Here is a 7961-nt window from a genome sequence, read left to right on the forward strand (position 1 = left end):
AATTTAACAGAGTACAAGAAATGAAAAATAACACAAAAATAATGTTTTTAAAAATAGAAACTCAATGCCTTCAATTACTATATACGAAAAAACCAAAATTGCTATCTATAATCCTGTCTAAATTTTGCTGAGAATCTTGGGGTTTTATATGCAAATGAAACAGGATGTTAAAATTGGAGTTATTCTGTTGTCTTATTTTTAAATGAAGTCCTAAAGTTAAGACAAATGGTGTTTGTTAAGTGCCTACACATTTTTATTAATAAGAGTGGTGTGTAAACATCTATGCACAATTTGCTAAGGGTTGACACCAAATCCAGTCCAATATACCACAAGCCAGTCATCCCCAATCTTTTTGGCACCAGGGACCAGTTTCATGGAAGACAATTTTTCCACGGATGCAGGGTTGGTGGGGGAGGGGATGGTTTCAGGATGATTTAAGCACATTACATTTATTGGGAACTTTATTTCTATTATTGTTGCATTGTAATATATAATGAAATAATTATACAACTCACCATAATGCAGAGTCTAATGTCACAGCTGATCTGACAAGAGAAGGAGCTCAGGCAGTGATGCAAGTGATGGGGAGCGGCTGTAAATACAGACGAAGATTCTCTCGCTTGCCTGCTGCTCACCTCCTGCTGTGCAGCCCAGTTCCTAACAGGCTGGTACTAGTCCACAGCCTGGGGGTTGGGGACCGCAGCCACAGACCGTTGTTGCCTCTGGGATACATAGAAAGGGACATGACTGACGAAGGTGCATTGGTAAAGAGGATTTCTTTAGAGAGACTATTGTCAAAGTATTGTGGTCTCTCTCTCTTCTAAATACTGGGAGATAGTGACACCTATCTACAAGTGGCTGGCTGGACGAGCCTGTGACTGCAGAGCTTAGAGACAGTTCTGCACTGGGAATAGTCTACACCTCCCGAGTGTGGCCAAAGCAAGGAAGTTTATGTTTCCTGTGGGCCAGATCTGAACCCAGTAGAAGGCTTACTACTGAGGGACCTTTACCATGAGTACTGCATGGAGGAATGATGTGGACTTTACAGGAATGGATTCAAGGAAACTAGGAGCATATGGGGAGTTGTAGGCAGCCAGCACAGGAGACATGGACCTAGTGTGGAGCCGCAGGTGGAAGATTCCATTTGGGATTACTGAGGTGCTCTGAGATTGCCCTGTACCCAGCCAGACAAGCAGCCAGTGGGGCATCCAACACTCCTAGGGGGCACACACATGTCACATTGTAACTGTAAACTCTAGACCTGTCTGAATCTTATCTCTCCTGCCTCTCCACCTCTCCGGCAGTGGAGACGCAAGGGGCTGCACAGTGAGAAGAGCTAAGCGGGAAATCACGAAGACGCACATGGCAAACCTCCTTCCTGCTGTAGTTTCCCATTCTGAGCTGGGGTTAGGTTGGGGAAGGGGTGAAGCTTTAATCTGGATGAGAACAATTTTGATGTTGGATTAGACTGAACAGAAAGAATGTAACAAAATGCAAAGTACTTGGAAAGCTGTGGAACTAACCCAGGATCTCATCAAAAGCTAGGCAAGAAAGAACCTACAAAGCAGGGTAAGATGAGCTGCCCTGAAAAAGATAACTCCTTGTGTCCAGGTTATAAACTCTCTCATACACGTTATGAGAGACTTTGCCAAGGAGAACTGAATATCTCTGTATAACAGCAAGAGAGGAATTGGAAGTTTATGAAGAGAAGGAAACTTGAGAGAGGGACAGAGAAGGCAGGGAAATGGGCATATTGTTCGGGAAAAGGTGAGAAAGCAAAACTGTTGTTGACAGACAGGGCCGCTAAGAAGAACTGAAAGGTCTAACAAGAATTTTCTCTGAGGCATATGATAGCAGTCTCTCCTTTCTACTACAAAATCTTCCACATACTAACATGTGTGAGTGGAATCATAGAGCAGAACTCACAGAGATGAGGTGGCTCACCTCTGGGTCACTGTGGGGCAGCAGCCACACAAAGACAGATGGGACAAAGAGAAGGGAAGCCATCAATATCCGGACAGATTCACCTAAAAATGTGGTGTTTAAGCAGAGTCCTAGCAATGAGGAAACTTCTTTTGTGGATGCCACAATTATTCTTTTCATCTCACCAGGCTTCATTTATCTTTATATATTCAATATTTTCCAACAATGTGTGTTTGGTTGTGATGATGATGATGGTGGTGGTGGTGATGGTGATGATGAGATTGGTAATGAAGACAGCCCCTACCATTTTTTATGGGTATATGATAGATACACATATTTTGGGGGTTCATGTGATATTTTGATACATGTATACGATGTGTAATGATTAAGGTAATTGGGATATCCATCACTTCAAACATTTATCTTTTCTTTGTGTTGGGAATATTACCATTCTTCTTTTCCAGCTATTTCAAAATATACAATAAATTATTGTTAACTATAATTTCTCTACTATCAAATACTAAAACTTATTTCTTCTAGCTATATTTTTGTATCCCTTAGCCAACTCCTACCATTTTTGAATGCTTAATGTTGCTAGGTGTTTTTCATGAGTTATTTAATACTCACAATGAACATATGAAATAGGTATTAATTGTCTCTGCTACAGATGAGAAAATTGAACCTCAGAGAGATTTGATAAATTTTTGATGCTACCCAGATACAAATTTGTATATACAAAATTTGAACTTCTTTGTCTAAAGTATAGTAAAAATTTCATTTGAATTTTTTCCCATTTATATTTTCTCAATAAAGGCAATGCTTACAAATGAAATATATGCCAAAATTCTGTTTCTTTTCTTCTGCCTACTTTGAATTTAATTGCTCTTCTTTTTCTAGTTTCCTAAGGTAGATGCTTAGATTTTTGATCTTATATTTTTTTCTAACATACACATTCAATACTATACATTTTCCTCTAAGCACTGTTTTTGCTGCATTCCCCACATAATAATAAGCTGTATTTTATGGTCCCAAATTTGGTCCATTTTGTTGAATGTTTCATGTGAGCTTGAGAAGAATATGTATTCTGCTGTTATTGGATATTAATTAGATACAGTTGATTGATGATTCTGTTCAATTCACAATGTCCTTACTGATTTTCTGCCTGCTATATCTGTCAATTACTAATAGAGAGTGTATTGGTTCATTTATTTATCTTTGCAGTTCTTCCAGTTTTTGCCTCTCTTTTTTTTTTAACTCTTTGTTCTTTGTTCATATACATTAAGAGTAGAGTGTTAGGTGAGAAAATAAATTTCATCATGCCCTATGTTCCCAAGTACAGCTGAGAGAGGAGAGAAGATTTAACAGAAAGATGGTCTGGAGTCATGTGATTATTAGACCAGATTTAATCATTTATTACCTATAACTGACAAGAAAAGCTATGGGAAACAGCAGAGATTTCACCTAAAGGGAGAGTAGATTTAAAGGTGTCGTGTTGGGAATGAAAGGAGTTACTTTCTGCTTGTGTCCTATGGAGTCCAGTTAATTCAATAAGCCAGTTACTCTTACAGTAAGACCACAAACAGCAAACCTGAAGACTTGGGTTAAACTTGACTGTGTTATAGAAGGATACAGGTACATAGAAGCCCTAAGAGTGGAAAGATCCTCTGTTCCTAACATGTGAAATGAAGTCACAGTACTACTGGGTTTACTGTTTATTGCTGGGACCAATTTTTGGCATAAAAAATAAGTGCTCCCTTTATGGGATGAGACTGCCAAGCCCTCTTTAAACAGATGGCTGTTATTTCATTATTCAACATACTTTCCCTTGATACTTCTCTCTGCCAATTATTGCTGCAAATACAGTCTTTTATTTTGGAGAAATTACTGAGATAGCTTTTGTGAAATAGTATCTGGAAGTGTGAAGGATTTTTATTTCTTTATCCATCTATCAATCTGTACCTGAAATTAAGTTGGAGATGAACTGGGACTGATTCCAATTATTGATAAATCACAAAAAATTACATAAACCATTTTCATGATGAATCTGGGAGACTTAGTACTGACTTTTTCAAATCCTCTTTGGAATGGAGTAAGGATAGCTACTTTAGTTGACCATTAATTGGCTAGATAACTAGATAGATGTTGCAATGAAAACCTAGACTTTCACAATCAAAAGGAATAATTAAGGTCATTTATCTCCCATCTAATGAGGAAATCCAAATCAAAACTATTTGATGTAACCAATGTCGATATCTTGTAAGCAGCATAGAACAAGAGGAGATTGGCATCAGGACACTCTTCTTTTTTTTTTTATGCCATCTGAAGTTTGCTTCTTTCTAGATAGACTTTTCCTTGGACAATAATTTTCCACATAATAGAAAATAAGGCTAGGGTAACTCTAGGCTTGTATCATCCTGCAACTAACCATCCAAGAGAAGAGAGTGTAACTTTCACAATTATTCCCACAAAAGCCCTGAAGAGGACTGTGGCTTGTGAAGTGGAGCCCTTGCCTGGAGCCAGAAGTGGTATATGGTATAAAGCCAGAGGTGGAGGATGTGGTATATGTCAGGAGAGTAGATTTAAAGGGGTCATGTTGGAAAAAAATGGAGTTACTTTGTGCCTGCATCCTATGGAGTCCAGTGAATTTAGTAGCCCAGTTACACTAACAGTAAGACCACAACGGCAAACATGAAGACTTGGTTTAGACTTGCTTGTGTTACAGAAGGATCAGTCTCACCTGAACTACAGGAACTAAAGATGAGAACAGGGCACTGATCCAAAGAGAGTCTTACTAGGTGAAAGCTTATGTTCACTACACTAGGGAGATTTTTGATGCGTTCCATTTTAAATGTTCTTTATCCCTTGCTCACTTCAGCTCTCCTTCCTCCATTAAATTTCTTAAATGTCCCAAGAACCAAGTGTATATGAGTGGAACCTCCACTGAGCGATATCTCCTGCATCATGGTTTCCAAAGAAGGGAACTTCTAAAAATATTCTAAAGAATTTCTTGAAAGCTAGAGAAATTCCTAGAATTGCAGGGGTTGACAGGATCTTGTATTATACCTAACTTTATCACTCCTTTCATTGTGGTTTTGGAGATCATTGCATTGTGGTTTAGTACCAGGTTCATGAGTGATAGCTCTTGAGACCCTGATTACATATTTTCATTTTCAGACTATAGCAGTTTAAGTGAAATCAGAGACTCTGAGTCAGGGAATAGTTCAAGAATTTTGTCTCACAATTTTTGGACAGACACTTAATGCCAAAGAAACACACAGGAAATCTCTAGGGTACTGAAAATTCAGGCATGTCAGAAGTGAGAAATGAGTTTCCCGGGGAACCAAAGCCTCTCAGATAAAAGTGAGCTTGATTGGCTCTTCTGTAGGTTTTATAAGATCTCACTGTATGGCTGTCACATATTCCAGGTGTTAAGGGTCAATTCTAATTTCAAATATTCTACTTCATTGTTCTCATAAGTGTATTCATATTGTCATGTAACATATCTGGGACAGGAACTCATACAATATGGTTCTCAGAGTTAAAACTAGATCCTCATGGGCAACTTTATTGTATCAAAAGTTCCGACATCCAACTACTACAAGTTTCAAGGTCACTCTTAGTCCTTATTTCTGAAGCAAATTCAAAAAGTTTCTAGGGAGGAAAGCAGCATCCAGTTGTGCCTGATGATAATTATCCAGATTTTCTAGCCTAGACCATGGCATCTTTGCTGTGATAGATGCATATTGTATTGTTTCTCTGACTTGGGGAAAAGGTTTTGAGAAAAGGTCTGTGACTGCAGAGTACACAGGTGAGTTCCATCTTTGTAAGCAAGTGGGAGAGAATACAGCTGTACTGAGTTGTCTTATCAAGCACTTTGCACATTTGAGTCATTTCAGAGCTTTTGAAAATTACTGACATCTTCCCCTTCATTTCCACCCCAGACCAATTAAATGAGAATCTTTGAAGGTGAGAAACCTGAAAATCTTCCCAGGTGATTCTAATGTCTAATCAGGGTGGAAAAACCAAGATTTGAGAAATGTACAAAAGTCAGCTATAAAACTTTTGTTAAGCTTCTTAAAATGGAAGTTAATTAAAGAAGAGAAGATTTTGGTAAACTTTTTGCTTCCACTTATTAAGCATGTAATATGTGTGTGCACTAGGCTAGAGACTCTCTAAAACATGTCTGGGAGGTAGGAATAATTTCCTTTTGATGATTGTAGAAATTGACACCTAACCAGCATAAGTGGCTTAGACAAGATCACACTGCTAGTGAGTGGCAGAGCCAGGTTGTTCCATGATTGGTTGATGCTAAGGAGTCTGTTGGAGGGAGGTGGGGACTGTGTCTTACTCTTCTTCAATCTCCTCTACTTCCTACTGCACCCATCCCCAGCCTCTAGCAAAGCATCTGGTCTAGAATAAGGACTTTGTAAAAAGTTCACTTGGTTAACAAAGTGTACTGTAACTATTCTACCATCCCTGTGACATGTACATGTATGAGGCTATATTTCTTTTCTTCCCATAATATACTTTTAATTCCTCCTCAAAATAATCATCCAAGGCAGCCTATGAGACTGACCAATGCCTGGTTAAGATAGAAGTTTTGTTGTCTTCAGTGCAGCTTAGGACTAGCTGTGCTATCATTACAAGGACCAGGAAGAAGACTGGTCAGCTTAAGGTTAGTGAAGGTCCTGGACACTGGCAGAGACAAAGGCACAGCCGGGAACAGTTAGCCAAGGAAAAGGTCACATGGGGATGTATGTGCAGTAAGTAGCTTCAAGGCCAGAACTCAGTTCAAGTGTAAGTCAAAGTGAGATGAAAGCCAAAGTGAGATCAAAATCTCACCAGGTCACTGTTTGAGGAAAGCCACCTTGAAGCCAATGCTGATATTGGCAATAAATTTCCAGAGTATATTTATAATATTCATCAAACTTGTATGATAGTAGTAAAATTATTGGCCATTTGTTTAAGACTCATTGTTTCTATTGTCTATCTGAGCTTGCTCAGAAAGGGATCAGAGTATGCCTACTCCAAAATTATGCCACATTGGCATAAGAATTATTTTGAGCTAAAGGCAATTGAGACTCAACAGATGCAGGAAGAGTTCACTACCCTTTTAGGCTTTATCTGCCCCAAAGTAAGGCGTGGATTGCCCTCTGAGGAAGGTACCTTCCTTATGCCAGGAAGTGTAGAGCTCCTAATCTCATTGAAGACAGAACCAACACCAAGATGAGTATAAATAAACAGATTTTAATAAAATAGCCCTGATTTTCCATTGCTTCACCCCTATATTTCTATACTTCCTGGTCACTGGAAGCCTGATTTAAAAAAATCATTACAAAAAATTTAGTATAAATATCTAATTGGCCTTTCCTTGAATCATTTCAAAGTTAATTTCCTTATAGTGATAACACAGAGGAGACTTCCTTATGCTGGCGCAGGTGCCCCTTGTGCTTGGTTGCTGCAAATCTCTGGGGTTTTCTTCTTTTGCTTTGAAAACTGGCCCATTTGGAAGATAGACTACCTGGCAACCAGCTCCAAAAATTCCATTCGGTTTGGTCATTTCAAACAGTGACATCCCATAAACTTTGTTTAACAAGACCAAACCCCTGAGTCTAACTTCTTCAATTTTAACCAACCTATTTTTTGTGAACCCTAATGCATATAAACCCTATAAAACTTATGTGTTTGGAAAAAAAAAAAAAAAATCTCACCAGGAGGGTGGGAAGCCATTGTTTTCCTAAAAAGTATCAGTCTCAGGTAATCACATTAGGATACTATAGACAGCAATGTCCAGAGCCAAAGGACCCAGAACCAGGAGCCGGGTGCTAGGAGCCTGAAAACATTGCAGCCACCCCACAATTGGGATGCAGGGTGGACACTGTGAGACCAAGTAAAACTAAATTCTGTAAATATCTGTCGCATTACTATTATGTGCAAGCCACTAGGTACTGTAATACCAATGCAAAGATGAGTAAGGCACAGACCTTGTCCCAGAGGAAGGGATAATCTAACAGAGGGACAGAAGAAAAGGGTGTGTT

This window comes from Eulemur rufifrons, chromosome 4, assembly GCF_041146395.1.
Source record: "Eulemur rufifrons isolate Redbay chromosome 4, OSU_ERuf_1, whole genome shotgun sequence".
Classification (NCBI taxonomy): Eukaryota; Metazoa; Chordata; class Mammalia; order Primates; family Lemuridae; genus Eulemur; species Eulemur rufifrons.